Source organism: Bombina bombina, chromosome 12, assembly GCF_027579735.1.
Source record: "Bombina bombina isolate aBomBom1 chromosome 12, aBomBom1.pri, whole genome shotgun sequence".
NCBI classification, from domain to species: Eukaryota; Metazoa; Chordata; class Amphibia; order Anura; family Bombinatoridae; genus Bombina; species Bombina bombina.
The window spans coordinates 140,097,345-140,122,729 of NC_069510.1; the positions used below are offsets into that span (position 1 = coordinate 140,097,345).

General features: G+C 41.3%; 1 protein-coding gene across 1 annotated transcript in view; it reads left to right on the plus strand.

The window, feature by feature from the left end:
* The window catches only part of ASTN2 (astrotactin 2), a 1,265,353-nt gene that overhangs the window by 188,256 nt on the left and 1,051,712 nt on the right, over positions 1-25,385 (plus strand). The gene's annotated exons all lie outside the window — the stretch shown is intronic.

The window sequence follows — 25,385 nt, forward strand, 5'->3', positions numbered from 1 at the left end:
GGGCAACCAAAGAAGTTGAGTGCACATGCTCAGCGTCATATCCAGAGGTTGTCTTTGGGAAATAGACGTATGAGTGCTGCCAGCATTGCTGCAGAGGTTGAAGGGGTGGGGGGGTCAGCCTGTCAGTGCTTAGACCATACGCCACATACTGCATTAAATAGGTCTGCATGGCTGTTGTCCCAGAAGGAAGGCTCTTCTAAAGATGATGCACAAGAAAGCCTGCAAACATTTTGCTGAAGACAAGCAGATTAAGGACATGGATTACTGGAACCATGTCCTGTGGTCCGATGAGACCAAGATAAACCTATTTGGTTCAGATGGTGTCAAGCATGTGTGGCGGCAACCAGGTGAGGAGTACAAAGACAAGTGTGTCTTGCCTACAGTCAAGCATGGTGGTGGGAGTGTCATGGTCTGGGCCTGCATGAGTGCTGCCGGTACTGGGGAGCTACAGTTCATTGAAGGAACCATGAATGCCAACATGTACTGTGACATACTGAAGCAGAGCATTATAGCCTTCCTTTCAGAAGACTGGGCCGCAGGGCAGTATTCCAACATGATAACGACCCCAAACACACCTCCAAGATGACCACTGCCTTGCTAAAGAAGCTGAGGGTAAAGGTGATGGACTGGCCAAGCATGTCTCCAGACCTAAACCCTATTGAGCATCCTCAAACGGAAGGTGGGGGAGCGCAAGGTCTCTAACATCTACCAGCTCTGTGATGTTGTCATGGAGGAGTGGAAGAGGACTCCAGTGGCAACCTGTGAAGCTCTGATGAACTCCATGCCCAAGAGGGTTAAGGCAGTGCTGGAAAATAATGGTGGCCACACAAAATATTGACTTTTTGGGCCCAATTTGGACATTTCCACTTAGGGGTGTACTCACTTTTGTTGCCAATGGATTAGACATTAATGGCTGTGTGTTGAGTTATTTTGAGAGGACAGCAAATTTGCACTGTTTTACAGGCTGTACACTCACTACTTTACATTGTAGCAAAGTGTCATTTCTGTTTGTCACATGAAAAGATATAATAAAATATTTATAAAAATATGAGGGGTGTACTCAATATCTGTGAGATACTGTATATACATATATATTTTTGGGTTATTATGTGTATATACACATACTAACCCATACATACATATATATATGTATATAGTCATATATACAATATATCTAACTAAGTGCTGCCCATCGCTACACTACTTACCTCTTTGCTGTGACGGCATCAGAACGAGGTGCCCATAGGAGCCTATTAAAGTGAGCATAATTATTCTCAGCAATGCGAACGCGAGCTTCCAGCGCACATTAGTGTATGCTTGTATTACAAAATATCACTTTGGCTAAAGTGATATTTTGCACTCCACTTGTAATCTGGTTCTTAACCCCTTGAGTGCTAACGACGTCTCTGAGCCGTCGCAGAGTTTCCCACTCTGGTGGTAACGACGGCTCAGAGCCGTCGCTAGTACTCTCCCACCTTGAGGGAGATCTGGGGGCTCCCACCTACTCCTACCCTGGTGATCGGGCCTGCATAGTGACAGGCATCACCGGGGCTTCATGTTTTGCGTAGTGACGTCAAGCGCAATTAACATGATGATGTCACCGCGCAACTTTATTAAACATTTACAATACAAAGTATAGGGAAAGGGGGCATGCTGCTTAGATGCCTGTATCTCAGGAATCTAAGCAGCTACAGACCCCCAAGACCCACCGTTGGAAAGGTAATCGCCTAACCTTTCCAACGGCGTCTGAAAAAAAACAAATATAAAAGTTACAAAAAATTTAATTCAAATTAAAAAAAAAAAAAAAAAAACTTAAATCACCTTAGCACTCAAAGTGCAAACTGCTTAGCACTCAAAGGGTTAATACATTTCACACACTTACCACTTAATATGAGTATTGTCATTTTGTAAGATTTGTTGGGGGAAGAATTACCTCAATACAAAACCCCAATATACTACTTAGCACATTAAAGGTTACAAAGGCCTTTCTTGAGCACACAGCATTTCAGCAATACTATTGGTTTTATGTCATTTTAAATATTAGCTGATTTTTTTAATGTAAGGGGTGGAGTTGGACACCTCTGCAGTAACGTGTAAAGTGTGTCATTGTTACCTGGTCACTTAGTTCATCCATGTAACCTACCTTTTAGCACATAAAGATGTCTATATTATCTCACTTTACTCCCGAGAAAAGCAACCCTTCAACAAAATGTGAGCACCAGTAATTCACTTTGGTCTTTCATTTAGCTCAAATGAAATCATTTTCATGAATATTATCTTTGTTCTGTTTGTCTTTGGGGACATTGTCTGTAGACTGTGACAGAGTGTGACAAGACGGATGAGAATCAGCGGAGGAGCGTCACGCAGCCAGCCCCACATGCACCTCTCCACACCTCCCCTCCCTCTGCCTGTACGCGCCCCCCACTTCACTGGGCACATATTTGTTATATCATTAGCGTCAGAAACTAATGATCCTGCTCGCAAGAGAAAAAGGTTCCTGCATGCTAAGCAGTTCTAACAAACTAACACAGCAGTCAGGAGGAATAGAATTATTTGAGATGTGAAAGATCAGAAGGGTCTCAGCAAGGGGGCACAGGTGACCCTGCTTGCTCCCAAAGGCTCAATTTATCAAACCCTTCTCCTCCCTTCGACTGCAAGTTCTCACAAGAGAACCTGTAGTCAATATTTATCAAACAGCGGCCATCAGACACAAGAGAACCTGCAGTCAGTATTTATCAAACAGCAGTCATCAGACACAAGAGAACCTGCAGTCAGTATTTATCAAACAGCGGCCATCAGACACAAGAGAACCTGCAGTCAGTATTTAACAAGCAGCGGTCATCAGACACAAGAGAACCTGCAGTCAGTATTTATCAAGCAGCGGTCATCAGACACAAGATAACCTGCAGTCAGTATTTATCAAGCAGCGGTCATCAGACACAAGATAACCTGCAGTCAGTATTTATCAAGCAGCGGTCATCAGACACAAGAGAACCTGCAGTCGGTATTTATCAAGCAGCGGTCATCAGACACAAGAGAACCTGCAGTCAGTATTTATCAAGCAGCTGTAATCAGACACAAGAGAACCTGCAGTCAGTATTTATCAAGCAGCGGTCATCAGACACAAGAGAACCTGCAGTCAGTATTTATCAAGCAACGGTCATCAGACACAAGAGAACCTGCAGTCAGTATTTATCAAGCAGTGGCCATCAGACACAAGAGAACCTGCAGTCAGTATTTATCAAGCAGTAGTCATCAAACACAAGAGAACCTGCAGTCAGTATTTATCAAGCAGCGGTCCTCAGACACAAGAGAACCTGCAGTCAGTATTTATCAAGCAGCGGTCATCAGACACAAGAGAACCTGCAGTCAGTATTTATCAAGTAGCTGTCATCAGACACAAGAGAACCTGCAGTCAGTATTTATCAAGCAGCTGTCATCAGACACAAGAGAACCTGCAGTCAGTGTTTAACAAGCAGCGGTCATCAGATACAAGAGAACCTGCAGTCAGTATTTATCAAGCAGCGGCCATCAGACACAAGAGAACCTGCAGTCAGTATTTATCAAGCAGCTGTCATCAGACACAAGAGAACCTGCAGTCAGTATTTATCAAGCAGCGGCCATCAGACACAAGAGAACCTGCAGTCAGTATTTATCAAGCAGCGGTCATCAGATGCAAGAGAACCTGCAGTCAGTATTTATCAAGCAGCTGTCATCAGACACAAGAGAACCTGCAGTCAGTATTTATCAAGCAGCGGTCATCAGACACAAGAGAACCTGCAGTCAGTATTTATCAAGCACCGGTCATCATACACAAGAGAACCTGCAGTCAGTATTTATCAAGCAGTGGTCATCAGACACAAGAGAACCTGCAGTCAGTATTTATCAAGCAGTGGTCATCAGATACAAGAGAACCTGCAGTCAGTATTTATCAAGCAACAGTCATCAGACCCAAGAGAACCTGCAGTCAGTAATTATCAAGCAGCAGTCATCAGACACAAGAGAACCTGCAGTCAGTATTTATCAAGCAGCGGCCATCAGACACAAGAGAACCTGCAGTCAGTATTTATCAAGCAGCGGCCATCAGACACAAGAGAACCTGCAGTCAGTATATATCAAGCCGCGCTCATCAGACACAAGATAACCTGCAGTCAGTATTTATCAAGCAGCGGTCATCAGACACAAGAGAACCTGCAGTCAGTATTTATCAAGCAGCTGTCATCAGACACAAGAGAACCTGCAGTCAGTATTTATCAAGCAGCGGTCATCATATACAAGAGAACCTGCAGTCAGTATTTATCAAGCAGTGGTCATCAGACACAAGAGAACCTGCAGTCAGTATTTATCAAGCAGTGGTCATCAGATACAAGAGAACCTGCAGTCAGTATTTATCAAGCAGCTGTCATCAGACACAAAAGAACCTGCAGTATTTATCAAGCAGCAGTCATCAGACACAAGAGAACCTGCAGTCAGTATTTATCAAGCAGTGGTCATCAGATACAAGAGAACCTGCAGTCAGTATTTATCAAGCAGCTGTCATCAGACACAAAAGAACCTGCAGTATTTATCAAGCAACTGTCATCAGACACAAGAGAACCTGCAGTCAGTATTTATCAAACAGTCGTCATCAGACACAAGAGAACCTGCAGTAAGTATTTATCAAGCAGCGGTCATCAGATACAAGAGAACCTGCAGTCAGTATTTATCAAGCATCGGTCATCAGACACAAGAGAACCTGCAGTCAGTATTTATCAAACAGCGGTCATCAGACACAAGAGAACCTGCAGTCAGTACTAGTCAGGCAGAGGTCATCAGATACAAGAGAACCTGCAGTCAGTATTTATCAAGCAGCTGTCATCAGACACAAGAGAACCTGCAGTATTTATCAAACAGTCATCAGACAAAAGAGAACCTGCAGTAAATATTTATCAAGCAGCGGTCATCAGATACAAGAGAACCTGCAGTCAGTATTTATCAAGCAGTGGTCATCAGACACAAGAGAACCTGCAGTATTTATCAAGCAGCAGTCATCAGACACAAGAGAACCTGCAGTCAGTATTTATCAAACAGCAGTCATCAGACACAAGAGAACCTGCAGTCAGTATTTATCAAACAGCGGCCATCAGACACAAGAGAACCTGCAGTCAGTATTTAACAAGCAGCGGTCATCAGACACAAGAGAACCTGCAGTCAGTATTTATCAAGCAGCGGTCATCAGACACAAGATAACCTGCAGTCAGTATTTATCAAGCAGCGGTCATCAGACACAAGATAACCTGCAGTCAGTATTTATCAAGCAGCGGTCATCAGACACAAGAGAACCTGCAGTCGGTATTTATCAAGCAGCGGTCATCAGACACAAGAGAACCTGCAGTCAGTATTTATCAAGCAGCTGTAATCAGACACAATAGAACCTGCAGTCAGTATTTATCAAGCAGCGGTCATCAGACACAAGAGAACCTGCAGTCAGTATTTATCAAGCAACGGTCATCAGACACAAGAGAACCTGCAGTCAGTATTTATCAAGCAGTGGCCATCAGACACAAGAGAACCTGCAGTCAGTATTTATCAAGCAGTAGTCATCAAACACAAGAGAACCTGCAGTCAGTATTTATCAAGCAGCGGTCCTCAGACACAAGAGAACCTGCAGTCAGTATTTATAAAACAGCAGTCATCAGACACAAGAGAACCTGCAGTCAGTATTTATCAAGCAGCGGTCATCAGACACAAGAGAACCTGCAGTCAGTATTTATCAAGTAGCTGTCATCAGACACAAGAGAACCTGCAGTCAGTATTTATCAAGCAGCTGTCATCAGACACAAGAGAACCTGCAGTCAGTGTTTAACAAGCAGCGGTCATCAGATACAAGAGAACCTGCAGTCAGTATTTATCAAGCAGCGGCCATCAGACACAAGAGAACCTGCAGTCAGTATTTATCAAGCAGCTGTCATCAGACACAAGAGAACCTGCAGTCAGTATTTATCAAGCAGCGGCCATCAGACACAAGAGAACCTGCAGTCAGTATTTATCAAGCAGCGGTCATCAGATGCAAGAGAACCTGCAGTCAGTATTTATCAAGCAGCTGTCATCAGACACAAGAGAACCTGCAGTCAGTATTTATCAAGCAGCGGTCATCAGACACAAGAGAACCTGCAGTCAGTATTTATCAAGCACCGGTCATCATACACAAGAGAACCTGCAGTCAGTATTTATCAAGCAGTGGTCATCAGACACAAGAGAACCTGCAGTCAGTATTTATCAAGCAGTGGTCATCAGATACAAGAGAACCTGCAGTCAGTATTTATCAAGCAACAGTCATCAGACCCAAGAGAACCTGCAGTCAGTATTTATCAAGCAGCGGCCATCAGACACAAGAGAACCTGCAGTCAGTATTTATCAAGCAGCGGCCATCAGACACAAGAGAACCTGCAGTCAGTATATATCAAGCCGCGCTCATCAGACACAAGAGAACCTGCAGTCAGTATTTATCAAGCAGCGGTCATCAGACACAAGAGAACCTGCAGTCAGTATTTATCAAGCAGCTGTCATCAGACACAAGAGAACCTGCAGTCAGTATTTATCAAGCAGCGGTCATCATATACAAGAGAACCTGCAGTCAGTATTTATCAAGCAGTGGTCATCAGACACAAGAGAACCTGCAGTCAGTATTTATCAAGCAGTGGTCATCAGATACAAGAGAACCTGCAGTCAGTATTTATCAAGCAGCTGTCATCAGACACAAAAGAACCTGCAGTATTTATCAAGCAGCAGTCATCAGACACAAGAGAACCTGCAGTCAGTATTTATCAAGCAGTGGTCATCAGATACAAGAGAACCTGCAGTCAGTATTTATCAAGCAGCTGTCATCAGACACAAAAGAACCTGCAGTATTTATCAAGCAACTGTCATCAGACACAAGATAACCTGCAGTCAGTATTTATCAAACAGTCGTCATCAGACACAAGAGAACCTGCAGTAAGTATTTATCAAGCAGCGGTCATCAGATACAAGAGAACCTGCAGTCAGTATTTATCAAGCATCGGTCATCAGACACAAGAGAACCTGCAGTCAGTATTTATCAAACAGCGGTCATCAGACACAAGAGAACCTGCAGTCAGTACTAGTCAGGCAGAGGTCATCAGATACAAGAGAACCTGCAGTCAGTATTTATCAAGCAGCTGTCATCAGACACAAGAGAACCTGCAGTATTTATCAAACAGTCATCAGACAAAAGAGAACCTGCAGTAAATATTTATCAAGCAGCGGTCATCAGATACAAGAGAACCTGCAGTCAGTATTTATCAAGCAGTGGTCATCAGACACAAGAGAACCTGCAGTATTTATCAAGCAGCAGTCATCAGACACAAGAGAACCTGCAGTCAGTATTTATCAAGCAGCTGTCATCAGACACAAGAGAACCTGCAGTCAGTATTTATCAAGCAGCGGTCATCAGATACAAGAGAACCCGCAGTCAGTATTTATCAAGCAGCGGTGATCAGACACAAGAGAACCTGCAGTCAGTATTTATCAAGCAGCTGTCATCAGACACAAGAGAACCTGAAGTCAGTATTTATCAGGCAGCGGTTATCAGACACAAGAGAACCTGCAGTCAGTATTTATCAAACAGCCGTCATTAGACACAAGAGAACCTGCAGTCAGTATTTATCAAACAGCCGTCATCAGACACAAGAGAATCTGCAGTCAGTATTTAACAAGCAGCGGTCATCAGACACAAGAGAACCTGCAGTCATTATTTATCAAACAGTCGTCATCAGACACAAGAGAATCTGCAGTCAGTATTTAACAAGCAGCGGTCATCAGACACAAGAGAACCTGCAGTCATTATTTATCAAACAGTCGTCATCAGACACAAGAGAACCTGCAGTCAGTATTTATCAAACAGCGGCCATCAGACTCAAGGGAACATGCAGTCAGTATTTATCAAGCAGCTGTAATCAGACACAAGAGAACCTGCAGTCAGTATTTATCAAGCAGCGGTCATCAGACTCAAGAGAATCTGCAGTCAGTATTTATCAAACAGCGTCCATCAGACACAAGAGAACCTGCAGTCAGTATTTATCAAACAGCGTCCATCAGACACAAGAGAACCTGCAGTCAGTATTTATCAAACAGTCGTCATCAGACACAAGAGAACCTGCAGTCAGTATTTATCAAACAGCGGTCATCAGACACAAGAGAACCTGCAGTCAGTATTTATCAAACAGCGTCCATCAGACACAAGAGAACCTGCAGTCAGGATTTATCAAACAGCGGCCATCAGACCACTGCTTCCCTGCCCTGTTCTCCATCTCTTAGGTGGAGAATTTCAGTCCATATGCCCAGAGGTGTAACTAGAAACCACAGGGCCCAGGTGCAAGAATCTAAGAAGGGCCACCCCAACCCCCAAAAAAAGGTGAATTTGATACATATCTTTTTTTTTTTTTTTTTTAACATTTGAGCCTACCCGTCCCAGTACTTTATAAACTGACCACAGTAGTCTGTGACATAGTCTCGCCCCCCGTACTGTATATAGTGGTACTGTATAGTGACACTGTTTACCCCCCGCCCCCCCCCATGCTGTAGTAACAAGGTCTGTAATTTGCTGGTTCCACAAACATACACACACACACATACATGCATAAATACACACACAGGCCCCAATTTATCAAAGTCTGGTGGACCTGATCCGACAGTGCAGATCAGGTCCGCCAGACCTCGCTGAATACGGCGAGCAATACGCTTGCCATATTCAGCATTGCACCAGCAGCTCACAAGAGCTGCTGGTGCAATGCCGCCCCCTGCAGACTTGCGGCCAATAGTACTCGATCGGGTTGATTTCCGGCGATGTCTGTCCGCCTGCTCTAAGCAGGCGGACAGGTTATGGAGCAGCGGTCTTTGTGACTTCATAACTGCTTCATAACTGCAGGCTCGCCAGAAACACGGGGCATCAAGCTCCATTCGGAGCTTGATAAATATGCCCCACAGTCACATACATACATACACACATACACACATACACACACATAAACACCAATGGGTACAACAGAAACACTAACCCCTGTAGTCAGAGACAGAGACACTAGTGAAGCATCACATCACACTCACATGATATCAGTGCAGGCAGTGGCAGCCTCGGTTGCGACCTCTGCACCCCTGTAGTTCTGTCCCTGCATACGCCCCTGTCCGCCATTGATTGATAAATCGAGCCCCAAGTGTTCTACTGGCATCACCATGTGCCGATATGTACTAATGATATACACACGTCTATAATGTCTGATTCTGCTGCTGATATGTACTAATGATATACACACGTCTGTAATATCTGATTCTGCTGCTGCTAATATGTACTAATGATATACACATGTCTGTAATATCTGATTCTGCTGCTGATATGTACTAATGATATACACACGTCTGTAATGTCTGATTCTGCTGCTGATATGTACTAATGATATACACACGTCTGTAATGTCTGATTCTGCTGCTGCTGATTTGTACTAATGATATACACACGTCTGTAATGTCTGATTCTGCTGCTGCTGATATGTACTAATGATATACACACGTCTGTAATATCTGATTCTGCTGCTGCTGATATGTACTAATGATATACACACGTCTGTAATATCTGATTCTGCTGCTGATATGTACTAATGATATACACACGTCTGTAATGTCTGATTCTGCTGCTGCTGATTTGTACTAATGATATACACATGTCTGTAATATCTGATTCTGCTGCTGCTGATATGTACTAATGATATACACACGTCTGTAATGTCTGATTCTGCTGCTGATATGTACTAATGATATACAGACGTCTGTAATATCTGATTCTGCTGCTGATATGTACTAATGATGTACACACGTCTGTAATATCTGATTCTGCTGCTGCCGATATGTACTAATGTTATACACACGTCTGTAATATCTGATTCTGCTGCTGCTGATATGTACTAATGATATACACACGTTTGTAATGTCTGATTCTGCTGCTGATATGTACTAATAATATACACACGTCTCTAATATCTGATTCTGCTGCTGCTGATATGTACTAATGATATACACACGTCTGTAATGTCTGATTCTGCTGCTGCTGATATGTACTAATGATATACACACGTCTGTAATGTCTGATTCTGCTGCTGATATGTACTAATGATATAAACACGTCTGTAATGTCTGATTCTGCTGCTGATATGTACTAATGATATACACACGTCTGTAATATCTGATTCTGCTGCTGCTGATATGTACTAATGATATACACATGTCTGTAATATCTGATTCTGCTGCTGATATGTACTAATGATATACACACGTCTGTAATGTCTGATTCTGCTGCTGATATGTACTAATGATATACACACGTCTGTAATGTCTGATTCTGCTGCTGCTGATTTGTACTAATGATATACACACGTCTGTAATGTCTGATTCTGCTGCTGCTGATATGTACTAATGATATACACACGTCTGTAATATCTGATTCTGCTGCTGCTGATATGTACTAATGATATACACACGTCTGTAATATCTGATTCTGCTGCTGATATGTACTAATGATATACACACGTCTGTAATGTCTGATTCTGCTGCTGCTGATTTGTACTAATGATATACACACGTCTGTAATGTCTGATTCTGCTGCTGATATGTACTAATGATATACAGACGTCTGTAATATCTGATTCTGCTGCTGATATGTACTAATGATATACACACGTCTGTAATATCTGATTCTAATGCTGCTGATATGTACTAATGATATACACACGTCTGTAATATCTGATTCTGCTGCTGATATGTACTAATGATATACACACGTCTGTAATGTCTGATTCTGCTGCTGATATGTACTAATGATATACACACGTCTGTAATATCTGATTCTGCTGCTGCTGATTTGTACTAATGATATACACACGTTTGTAATGTCTGATTCTGCTGCTGATATGTACTAATGATATACACACGTCTCTAATATCTGATTCTGCTGCTGCTGATATGTACTAATGATATACACACGTCTGTAATGTCTGATTCTGCTGCTGCTGATATGTACTAATGATATACACACGTCTGTAATGTCTGATTCTGCTGCTGATATGTACTAATGATATACACACGTCTGTAATGTCTGATTCTGCTGCTGATATGTACTAATGATATACACACGTCTGTAATGTCTGATTCTGCTGCTGATATGTACTAATGATATACACACGTCTGTAATGTCTGATTCTGCTGCTGATATGTACTAATGATATACACACGTCTGTAATATCTGATTCTGCTGCTGCCGATATGTACTAATGATATACACACGTCTGTAATATCTGATTCTGCTGCTGCTGATTTGTACTAATGATATACACACGTCCGTAATATCTGATTCTGCTGCTGCTGATTTGTACTAATGATATACACACGTCTGTAATATCTGATTCTGCTGCTGCTGATATGTACTAATGATATACACACGTCTGTAATGTCTGATTCTGCTGCTGCTGATATGTACTAATGATATACACACGTCTGTAATATCTGATTCTGCTGCTGCTGATTTGTACTAATGATATACACACGTCTGTAATGTCTGATTCTGCTGCTGCTGATATGTACTAATGATATACACACGTCTGTAATATCTGATTCTGCTGCTGCTGATTTGTACTAATGATATACACACGTCTGTAATATCTGATTCTGCTGCTGCCGATATGTACTAATGATATACACACGTCTGTAATATCTGATTCTGCTGCTGCTGATTTGTACTAATGATATACACACGTCTGTAATATCTGATTCTGCTGCTGCCGATATGTACTAATGATATACACACGTCTGTAATGTCTGATTCTGCTGCTGATATGTACTAATGATATACACACGTCTGTAATATCTGATTCTGCTGCTGCTGATATGTACTAATGATATACACACGTCTCTAATATCTGATTCTGCTGCTGATATGTACTAATGATATACACACGTCTGTAATGTCTGATTCTGCTGCTGCTGATATGTACTAATGATATACACACATCTGTAATGTCTGATTCTGCTGCTGATATGTACTAATGATATACACACGTCTGTAATGTCTGATTCTGCTGCTGATATGTACTAATGATATACACACGTCTGTAATGTCTGATTCTGCTGCTGATATGTACTAATGATATACACACGTCTGTAATGTCTGATTCTGCTGCTGATATGTACTAATGATATACACACGTCTGTAATATCTGATTCTGCTGCTGCCGATATGTACTAATGATATACACACGTCTGTAATATCTGATTCTGCTGCTGCTGATTTGTACTAATGATATACACACGTCCGTAATATCTGATTCTGCTGCTGCTGATTTGTACTAATGATATACACACGTCTGTAATATCTGATTCTGCTGCTGCTGATATGTACTAATGATATACACACGTCTGTAATGTCTGATTCTGCTGCTGCTGATATGTTCTAATGATATACACACGTCTGTAATATCTGATTCTGCTGCTGCTGATTTGTACTAATGATATACACACGTCTGTAATGTCTGATTCTGCTGCTGCTGATATGTACTAATGATATACACACGTCTGTAATATCTGATTCTGCTGATGATGATTTGTACTAATGATATACACACGTCTGTAATATCTGATTCTGCTGCTGCCGAAATGTACTAATGATATACACACGTCTGTAATATCTGATTCTGCTGCTGCTGATTTGTACTAATGATATACACACGTCTGTAATATCTGATTCTGCTGCTGCTGATATGTACTAATGATATACACACGTCTGTAATATCTGATTCTGCTGCTGCTGATATGTACTAATGATATACACACATTTGTAATGTCTGATTCTGCTGCTGCTGATATGTACTAATGATATACACACGTCTGTAATATCTGATTCTGCTGCTGCTGATATGTACTAATGATATACACACGTCTGTAATATCTGATTCTGCTGCTGATATGTACTAATGATATACACACATTTGTAATGTCTGATTCTGCTGCTGCTGATATGTACTAATGATATACACACGTCTGTAATGTCTGATTCTGCTGCTGATGATATGTACTAATGATATACACACGTCTGTAATGTCTGATTCTGCTGCTGCTGATATGTACTAATGATATACACGTCTGTAATATCTGATTCTGCTGCTGATGATATGTACTAATGATATACACTCGTCTGTAATATCTGATTCTGCTGCTGATATGTACTAATGATATACACACGTCTGTAATATCTGATTCTGCTGCTGCTGATATGTACTAATGATATACACACGTCTGTAATATCTGATTCTGCTGCTGCCGATATATACTAATGATATGCACACGTCTGTAATATCTGATTCTGCTGCTGCTGATATGTACTAATGATATACACACGTCTGTAATATCTGATTCTGCTGCTGCTGATTTGTACTAATGATATACACACGTCTGTAATGTCTGATTCTTCTGCTGCTGATATGTACTAATGATATACACACGTCTGTAATATCTGATTCTGCTGCTGCTGATATGTACTAATGATATACACACGTCTGTAATATCTGACTCTGCTGCTGATATGTACTAATGATATACACACGTCTGTAATATCTGATTCTGCTGCTGATATGTACTAATGATATACACACGTCTGTAATATCTGATTCTGCTGCTGCTGATATGTACTAATGATATACACACGTCTGTAATATCTGATTCTGCTGCTGCCGATATGTACTAATGAGATACACACGTTTGTAATGTCTGATTCTGCTGCTGATATGTACTAATGATATACACACGTCTGTAATGTCTGATTCTGCTGATGCTGATATGTACTAATGATATACACACGTCTGTAATGTCTGATTCTGCTGCTGATATGTACTGATGATATACACACATCTGTAATATCTGTTTCTGCTGCTGCTGATATGTACTAATGATATACACACGTCTGTAATATCTGATTCTGCTGCTGCCGATATATACTAATGATATGCACACGTCTGTAATATCTGATTCTGCTGCTGCTGATATGTACTAATGATATACACACGTCTGTAATATCTGATTCTGCTGCTGATATGTACTGATGATATACACACGTCTGTAATATCTGATTCTGCTGCTGCTGATATGTACTAATGATATACACACGTCTGTAATGTCTGATTCTGCTGCTGATATGTACTGATGATATACACACATCTGTAATATCTGATTCTGCTGCTGCTGATATGTACTAATGATATACACACGTCTGTAATATCTGATTCTGCTGCTGCTGATATGTACTAATGATATACACACATCTGTAATGTCTGATTCTGCTGCTGCCGATATGTACTAATGATATACACACGTCTGTAATGTCTGATTCTGCTGCTGCCGATATGTACTAATGATATACACACGTTTGTAATGTCTGATTCTGCAGATATGTACTAATGATATACACACGTCTGTAATATCTGATTCTGCTGCTGCCGATATGTACTAATGATATACACACATCTGTAATGTCTGATTCTGCTGCTGATGATATGTACTAATGATATACACACGTCTGTAATATCTGATTCTGCTGCTGCTGATTTGTACTAATGATATACACACGTCTGTAATATCTGATTCTGCTGCTGATATGTACTAATGATATACACACGTCTGTAATGTCTGATTCTGCTGCTGCTGATATGTACTAATGATATACACTTGTCTGTAATATCTGATTCTGCTGCTGATATGTACTAATGATATACACACGTCTGTAATATCTGATTCTGCTGCTGCTGATATGTACTAATGATATACACACGTCTTTAATATCTGATTCTGCTGCTGCTGATTTGTACTAATGATATACACACGTCTGTAATATCTGATTCTGCTGCTGATATGTACTAATGATATACACACGTCTGTAATGTCTGATTCTGCTGCTGATATGTACTAATGATATACACACATCTGTAATGTCTGATTCTGCTGCTGCTGATATGTACTAATGATATACACACGTCTGTAATATCTGATTCTGCTGCTGCTGATTTGTACTAACGATATACACACGTCTGTAATATCTGATTCTGCTGCTGATATGTACTAATGATATACACACGTCTGTAATATCTGATTCTGCTGCTGCTGATATGTACTAATGATATACACACGTCTGTAATGTCTGATTCTGCTGCTGATATGTACTAATGATATACAGACGTCTGTAATATCTGATTCTGCTGCCGATATGTACTAATGATATACACACGTCTGTAATATCTGATTCTGCTGCCGATATGTACTAATGTTATACACACGTCTGTAATATCTGATTCTGCTGCTGCTGATATGTACTAATGATATACACACGTCTGTAATATCTGATTCTGCTGCTGCTATGTACTAATGATATACACACGTCTGTAATATCTGATTCTGCTGCTGCTGATATGTACTAATGATATACACACGTCTGTAATGTCTGATTCTGCTGCTGCTGATTTGTACTAATGATATACACACGTCTGTAATATCTGATTCTGCTGATATGTACTAATGATATACACACGTCTGTAATATCTGATTCTGCTGATATGTACTAATGATATACACACGTCTGTAATGTCTGATTCTGCTGCTGCTGATTTGTACTAATGATGTACACACGTCTGTAATATCTGATTCTGCTGCTGCTGATATGTACTAATGATATACACACGTCTGTAAAATCTGATTCTGCTGCTGCTGATATATACTAATGATATACACATGTCTGTAATATCTGATTCTACTGCTGCTATGTACTAATGATATTCACACGTCTGTAATGTCTGATTCTGCTGCCGATATGTACTAACGATATACACACGTCTGTAATATCTGATTCTGCTGCTGCTGATATGTACTAATGATATACACACGTCTGTAATATCTGATTCTGCTGCTGCTGATATGTACTAATGATATACACACGTCTGTAATATCTGATTCTGCTGCTGCTGATTTGTACTAATGATATACACACGTCTGTAATGTCTGATTCTGCTGCTGCTGATATGTACTAATGATATACACACGTCTGTAATGTCTGATTCTGCTGCTGCTGATTTGTACTAATGATATACACACGTCTGTAATATCTGATTCTGCTGCTGCTGATATGTACTAATGATATACACACGTCTGTAATATCTGATTCTGCTGCTGCTGATTTGTACTAATGATATACACACGTCTGTAATGTCTGATTCTGCTGCTGCTGATATGTACTAATGATATACACACGTCTGTAATATCTGATTCTGCTGCTGCTGATATGTACTAATGATATACACACGTCTGTAATGTCTGATTCTGCTGCTGCTGATTTGTACTAATGATATACACACGTCTGTAATGTCTGATTCTGCTGCTGCTGATTTGTACTAATGATATACACACATCTAGGACTCAGCTCATGTACGAGTAGAATGTGCAAAGCAAAACACCCTTTTTTTCCCTCCTAAGTGGCTGCATGAAATCAGACAGAAACTGCTTCTCAATTTACAATTGTATATTAAAGAGACATTTGTACACAAACACGTTCAATTCAAAAGAGCGACCTTTAAACATTTTGAAAATATTGTTACCCAAAAAAATATTAAGTAAAAACGGATCCTGTTTTGTTTGTTTTCTAATTTCCTTTTTTTGCCATTTCTTGAGGACGTCCCCACCTGATGCCGACAAATCCAGCTATCGACCAGTAAAGTGGGGCATCTTCTACTGGCAGCATTTCTTTTTGGTTTTCTTTTTCCTCTTTCCCCTCTTATTTTTGTATTTATTTGCTCTTGAGGGTTGTTAACCCTTTCGCTGCTAGGCCTTTTTTCACCCAAGTACTGAGCCAATTTTTCGTTTTTTTGCTACTTACATTTAAACCCTTATTGTAGGTGAAATTTCAGTGACTGACCCACACAAATTATATATTATTTTTTCCAGCAGGCCCAGCAGATTCACAATATACTATAATTATATTTATATTTCATGGCATGTGAGAGAGCTGTAGCTAAAACTGTAAAAAAAATGTATAATTTTTGGGTAGATTTTAGTAAATAATATTGAAAATGGCAACTAATGTTGCTATGACCACCTTATTAAATTGTCATCAAAAGTAGTCACATGTGAAAACAGGCTTTTGGGGTAATAATGTAGATTAGCGAGGCCCCATTGTGCAGTACAGGAATAAACCCTTTTTTTCTTGCAACGTGTTTACTGTTACTACAGTGATCACCTGACTATACAGACAAAATTCATATCATTTTTAAGAGAGGGACTTGTCTACTGGGAAATCATTTTTATCAGCCCATAAGCATTAGTATGAAGTACCTATCTGCGCATGAGCATTAGAGGCCTATCTATCAAGCTCCGAATGGAGCTTGAAGGACCGTGTTTCTGGTGAGTCTTCAGACTCGCCAGAAATAGCAGTTAAGAAGCAGCGTTCTAAAGACCGCTGCTCCATAACCCTGTCCGCCTGCTCTGATGAGGCGGACAGGAATCGCCGTAATTCAAACCGATCGAATACGATCGGGTTGATTGACACCCCCCTGCTGGCAGCCGATTGGCGGCGAGTCTGCAGGGGACGGCGTTGCGGCAATGCTGAATACGTATTGCTCTCCGCATTCAGCAAGGTCTTGCGGATCTGATCCACACTGCCGGATTAGGTCCCCAAGACCTTTAATAAATTGGCCTCTTAGTATGAAGTGCCTATCTGCGCATGAGCATTAGTATGAAGTACCTATCTGCGCATGAGCATTAGTATGAAGTACCTATCTGCGCATGAGTATTAGTAGGAAATGCCTATCTGCGCATGAGCAATAGTAAGAAGTGTATCAGCACATGGACATTAGTAGGAAGTGTCTATCAGCGCATGAGCAATAGTAGGACGTCACGTGCCTATCAGCACATGAGTATTAGTATGAAGGACCTATCTGCGCAAGAACATTAGTTGGAGGTGTGTATGAGCATTAGAAGAAAGTGCATATCAGCACATGAGCAATAGTAGGAAGTGTCTATCAGCGCATGAACATTAGTAGGAAGTGCCTATCAGCACATGAGCATTAGTAGGAAGTGTATCAGCACATGAGCATTAGTAGGAAGTGTATCAGCACATGAGCATTAGTAGGAAGTGTATCAGCACATGAACATTAGTAGAAAGTGCCTATCAGTTAATGAGCATTAGTAGGAAGTGCCTATCAGCGCATGATCATTAGTAGGAAGTGCCTATCAGCACATGAGCATTAGTAGGAAGTGTATCAGCACATGAGCATTAGTAGGAAGTGTATCAGCACATGAGCATTAGTAGGAAGTGCCTATCAGTTAATGAGCATTAGTAGGAAGTGCCTATCAGCACATGAGCATTAGTAGGAAGTGCCTATCAGCACATGAGCATTAGTAGGAAGTGTATCAGCACATGAGCATTAGTAGGAAGTGTATCAGCACATGAGCATTAGTAGGAAGTGCCTATCAGCACATGAGCATTAGTAGGAAGTGTATCAGCACATGAGCATTAGTAGGAAGTGCCTATCAGCACATGAGCATTAGTAGGAAGTGTATCAGCACATGAGCATTAGTAGGAAGTGTATCAGCACATGAGCATTAGTAGGAAGTGTAAGTGTATCAGCACATGAGCATTAGTAGGAAGTGTCTATCAGCGCATGAACATTAGTAGAAAGTGCCTATCAGCACATGAGCATTAGTAGGAAGTGTATCAGCACATGAGCATTAGTAGGAAGTGTATCAGCACATGAGTATTAGTAGGAAGTGCCTATCAGTTAATGAGCATTAGTAGGAAGTGCCTATCAGCACATGAGCATTAGTAGGAAGTGTATCAGCACATGAGCATTAGTAGGAAGTGTATCAGCACATGAGCATTAGTAGGAAGTGTATCAGCACATGAGCATTAGTAGGAAGTGTATCAGCACATGATCATTAGTAGGAAGTACCTATAGCACATGAGCATTAGTAGGAAGTACTTATCAGCAGATGAGCATTAGTAGGCAGTGCCTATCAGCACATGAGCATTAGTAGGAAGTGCTTATCAGCACATGAGCATTAGTAGGAAGTGTATCAGCACATGAACATTAGTAGGAAGTGCCTATCAGCAAATGAGCATTAGTAGGAAGTGCCTATCAGCACATGAGCAATAGTAGGAAGTGTATCAGCGCATGATCATTAGTAGGAAGTACCTATAGCACATGAGCATTAGTAGGCAGTGCCTATCAGCACATGAGCATTAGTAGGAAGTGCTTATCAGCACATGAGCATTAGTAGGAAGTGCTTATCAGCACATGAGCATTAGTAGGAAGTGTATCAGCACATGAACATTAGTAGGAAGTGTCTATCAGCGCATGAGCAATAGTAGGACGTCACGTGCCTCTCAGCACATGAGTATTAGTATGAAGGACCTATCTGCGCAAGAACATTAGTTGGAGGTGTGTATGAGCATTAGAAGAAAGTGCATATCAGCACATGAGCAATAGTAGGAAGTGTCTATCAGCGCATGAACATTAGTAGGAAGTGCCTATCAGCACATGAGCATTAGTAGGAAGTGTATCAGCACATGAGCATTAGTAGGAAGTGTATCAGCACATGAGCATTAGTAGGAAGTGTATCAGCACATGAACATTAGTAGAAAGTGCCTATCAGTTAATGAGCATTAGTAGGAAGTGCCTATCAGCGCATGATCATTAGTAGGAAGTGCCTATCAGCACATGAGCATTAGTAGGAAGTGTATCAGCACATGAGCATTAGTAGGAAGTGTATCAGCACATGAGCATTAGTAGGAAGTGCCTATCAGTTAATGAGCATTAGTAGGAAGTGCCTATCAGCGCATGATCATTAGTAGGAAGTGCCTATCAGCACATGAGCATTGGTAGGAAGTGTATCAGCACATGAGCATTAGTAGGAAGTGTATCAGCACATGAGCATTAGTAGGAAGTGTATCAGCACATGAGCATTAGTAGGCAGTGCCTATCAGCACATGAGCATTAGTAGGAAGTGCTTATCAGCACATGAGCATTAGTAGGAAGTGTATCAGCACATGAACATTAGTAGGAAGTGCCTATCAGCAAATGAGCATTAGTAGGAAGTGCCTATCAGCACATGAGCAATAGTAGGAAGTGTATCAGCGCATGATCATTAGTAGGCAGTACCTATAGCACATGAGCATTAGTAGGAAGTACTTATCAGCACATGAGCATTAGTAGGCAGTGCCTATCAGAACATGAGCATTAGTAGGAAGTGCTTATCAGCACATGAGCATTAGTAGGAAGTGCTTATCAGCACATGAGCATTAGTAGGAAGTGCCTATCAGCACATGAGCATTAGTATGAAGTACCTATCTGCGCATGAGCATTAGTATGAAGTACCTATCTGCGCATGAGCATTAGTAGGAAATGCCTATCTGCGCATGAGCAATAGTAAGAAGTGTATCAGCACATGGACATTAGTAGGAAGTGTCTATCAGCGCATGAGCAATAGTAGGACGTCACGTGCCTATCAGCACATGAGTATTAGTATGAAGGACCTATCTGCGCAAGAACATTAGTTGGAGGTGTGTATGAGCATTAGAAGAAAGTGCATATCAGCACATGAGCAATAGTAGGAAGTGTCTATCAGCGCATGAACATTAGTAGGAAGTGCCTATCAGCATATGAGCATTAGTAGGAAGTGTATCAGCACATGAGCATTAGTAGGAAGTGTATCAGCACATGAGCATTAGTAGGAAGTGTATCAGCACATGAACATTAGTAGAAAGTGCCTATCAGTTAATGAGCATTAGTAGGAAGTGCCTATCAGCGCATGATCATTAGTAGGAAGTGCCTATCAGCACATGAGCATTAGTAGGAAGTGTATCAGCACATGAGCATTAGTAGGAAGTGTATCAGCACATGAGCATTAGTAGGAAGTGCCTATCAGTTAATGAGCATTAGTAGGAAGTGCCTATCAATGCATGATCATTAGTAGGAAGTGCCTATCAGCACATGAGCATTACTAGGAAGTGTATCAGCACATGAGCATTAGTAGGAAGTGTATCAGCACATGAGCATTAGTAGGAAGTGTATCAGCACATGATCATTAGTAGGAAGTACCTATAGCACATGAGCATTAGTAGGAAGTACTTATCAGCAGATGAGCATTAATAGGCAGTGCCTATCAGCACATGAGCATTAGTAGGAAGTGCTTATCAGCACATGAGCATTAGTAGGAAGTGTATCAGCACATGAACATTAGTAGGAAGTGCCTATCAGCAAATGAGCATTAGTAGGAAGTGCCTATCAGGACATGAGCAATAGTAGGAAGTGTATCAGCACATGATCATTAGTAGGAAGTACCTATAGCACATGAGCATTAGTAGGAAGTACTTATCAGCACATGAGCATTAGTAGGCAGTGCCTATCAGCACATGAGCATTAGTAGGAAGTGATTATCAGCACATGAGCATTAGTAGGAAGTGCTTATCAGCACATGAGCATTAGTAGGAAGTGCCTATCAGCACATGAGCATTAGTAGGAAGTGCCTATCAGCACATGAGCAATAGTAGGAAGTGTATCAGCGCATGATCATTAGTAGGCAGTGCCTATCAGCACATGAGCATTAGTAGGAAGTGCTTATCAGCACATGAGCATTAGTAGGAAGTGCTTATCAGCACATGAGCATTAGTAGGAAGTACTTATCAGCACATGAGCATTAGTAGGCAGTGCCTATCAGCACATGAGCTTTAGTAGGAAGTGCTTATCAGATAATGAGCATTAGTAGGAAGTGCCTATCAGCGCATGATCATTAGTAGGAAGTGTATCAGCACATGAGCATTAGTAGGAAGTACCTATCAGCACATGAGCATTAGTATGAAGTACCTATCTGCACATGAGCATTAGTATGAAGTACCTATCTGCGCATGAGCATTAGTATGAAGTACCTATCTGCGCATGAGCATTAGTATGAAGTACCTATCTGTGCATGAGCATTAGTATGAAGTACCTATCTGCGCATGAGCATTAATATGAAGTACCTATCTGCACATGAGCATTAGTATGAAGTACCTATCTGCGCATGAACATTAGTATGAAGTACCTATTTGCACATGATCATTAGTATGAAGCACCTATCTGCACATGAACATTAGTTGGAAGTGTTTATCAGTGTATGAGCATTAATAGGAAGGGGCCGATTTATCAACCCTCTGTCCGACATGATCCGATCAGCGGATTATGTCTGACAGACATCGCTGATTGCAGAGAGCAATACACTCTCCGCATTCAGCATTGCGCCAGCAGCTCTTGTGAACTGCCGCTGCCCCGTATTCGATCGGGTTGATTTCCCGCAATGTCTTCCCGCCTCCTGAGAGCAGGTGGACAGGTTTTGGAGTAGCGGTCTTTAGAAACACGGGCCTTCAAGCTCCATAGGGAGCTTGAAAAATAGGCCCTGAAATGTCCATCTGCGTATGAGATTTAATAGGAAGTGCTTACCAGTGCATGAGCAATAGTAGGAAGAGTCTATCAGCACATGAACATTAGTAGGAAGTGTCTATCATAGCATGAGCAATAGTAGGAAGTGATTATCAGCGCATGAGCATTAGTAGGAAGTGTCTATCAGCACATGAGCATTAGTAGGAAGTACCTATCTGCGCATGAACATTAGTAGGAAGTGCCTATCTGTGCATGAGCAATAGTAAGAAGTGTATCAGCACATGGACATTAGTAGGAAGTGTCTATCAGCGCATGAGCAATAGTAGGACATCACGTGCCTATCAGCACATGAGCATTAGTATGAAGGACCTATCTGCGCATGAACATTAGTTAGAAGTGTGTATGAGCATTAGAAGAAAGTGCCTATCAGCACATGAGCAATAGTAGGAAGTGTCTATCAGCGCATGAACATTAGTAGGAAGTGTCTATCAGCGCATGAACATTAGTAGAAAGTGCCTATCAGTTAATGAGCATTAGTAGGAAGTGTCTATCAGCGCATGAACATTAGTAGAAAGTGCCTATCAGCACATGAGCATTAGTAGGAAGTGTATCAGCACATGAGCATTAGTAGGAAGGGTATCAGCACATGAGCATTAGTAGGAAGTGCCTATCAGTTAATGAGCATTAGTAGGAAGTGCCTATCAGCGCATGATCATTAGTAGGAAGTGCCTATCAGCACATGAGCATTAGTAGGAAGTGTATCAGCACATGAGCATTAGTAGGAAGTGTATCAGCACATGAACATTAGTAGGAAGTACCTATAGCACATGAGTATTAGTAGGAAGTACTTATCAGCAGATGAGCATTAGTAGGCAGTGCCTATCAGCACATGAGCATTAGTAGGAAGTGCTTATCAGCACATGAGCATTAGTAGGAAGTGTATCAGCACATGAACATTAGTAGGAAGTGCCTATCAGCAAATGAGCATTAGTAGGAAGTGCCTATCAGCACATGAGCAATAGTAGGAAGTGTATCAGCGCATGATCATTAGGAAGTAGGAAGTACTTATCAGCACATGAGCATTAGTAGGCAGTGCCTATCAGCACATGAGCATTAGTAGGAAGTGCTTATCAGCACATGAACATTAGTAGGAAGTGCTTATCAGCACATGAGCATTAGTAGGAAGTGCTTATCAGCACATGAGCATTAGTAGGAAGTGCCTATCAGCACATGAGCATTAGTAGGAAGTGCCTATCAGCACATGAGCAATAGTAGGAAGTGTATCAGCGCATGATCATTAGTAGGCAGTGCCTATCAGCACATGAGCATTAGTAGGAAGTGCTTATCAGCACATGAGCATTAGTAGGAAGTGCTTATCAGCACATGAGCATTAGTAGGAAGTACTTATCAGCACATGAGCATTAGTAGGCAGTGCCTATCAGCACATGAGCTTTAGTAGGAAGTGCTTATCAGATAATGAGCATTAGTAAGAAGTGCCTATCAGCGCATGATCATTAGTAGGAAGTGTATCAGCACATGAGCATTAGTAGGAAGTACCTATCAGCACATGAGCATTAGTATGAAGTACCTATCTGCACATGAGCATTAGTATGAAGTACCTATCTGCGCATGAGCATTAGTATGAAGTACCTATCTGCGCATGAGCATTAGTATGAAGTACCTATCTGCGCATGAGCATTAGTATGAAGTACCTATCTGCGCATGAGCATTAGTATGAAGTACCTATCTGCGCATGAGCATTAGTATGAAGTACCTATCTGCGCATGAGCATTAGTATGAAGTACCTATCTGCGCATGAGCATTAGTATGAAGTACCTATTTGCACATGAGCATTAGTATGAAGCACCTATCTGCACATGAACATTAGTTGGAAGTGTTTATCAGTGTATTAGCATTAATAGGAAGGGGCCGATTTATCAACCCTCTGTCCGACATGATCCGATCAGCGGATTATGTCTGACAGTCATCGCTGATTGCAGAGAGCAATACACTCTCCGCATTCAGCATTGCACCAGCAGCTCTTGTGAACTGCCGCCGCCCCGTATTCGATCGGGTTGATTTCCCGCAATGTCTGCCCGCCTCCTGAGAGCAGGTGGACAGGTTTGGAGTAGCGGTCTTTAGAAACACGGGCCTTCAAGCTCCATAGGGAGCTTGAAAAATAGGCCCTGAAATGTCCATCTGCGTATGAGATTTAATAGGAAGTGCTTACCAGTGCATGAGCAATAGTAGGAAGAGTCTATCAGCACATGAACATTAGTAGGAAGTATCTATCATAGCATGAGCAATAGTAGGAAGTGATTATCAGCGCATGAGCATTAGTAGGAAGTGTCTATCAGCACATGAGCATTAGTAGGAAGTACCTATCTGCGCATGAACATTAGTAGGAAGTGTCTATCTGTGCATGAGCAATAGTAAGAAGTGTATCAGCACATGGACATTAGTAGGAAGTGTCTATCAGCGCATGAGCAATAGTAGGACATCACGTGCCTATCAGCACATGAGCATTAGTATGAAGGACCTATCTGCGCATTAACATTAGTTAGAAGTGTGTATGAGCATTAGAAGAAAGTGCCTATCAGCACATGAGCAATAGTAGGAAGTGTCTATCAGCGCATGAACATTAGTAGGAAGTGTCTATCAGTGCATGAACATTAGTAGAAAGTGCCTATCAGTTAATGAGCATTAGTAGGATGTGCCTATCAGCGCATGATCATTAGTAGGAAGTGTCTATCAGAGCATGAGCGTTATTAGGAAGTGCCTATCAGAGCATGAGCGTTATTAGGAAGTGCCTATCAGAGCATGAGCGTTATTAGGAAGTGCCTATCAGAGCATGAGCGTTATTAGGAAGTGCCTATCAGAGCATGAGCGTTATTA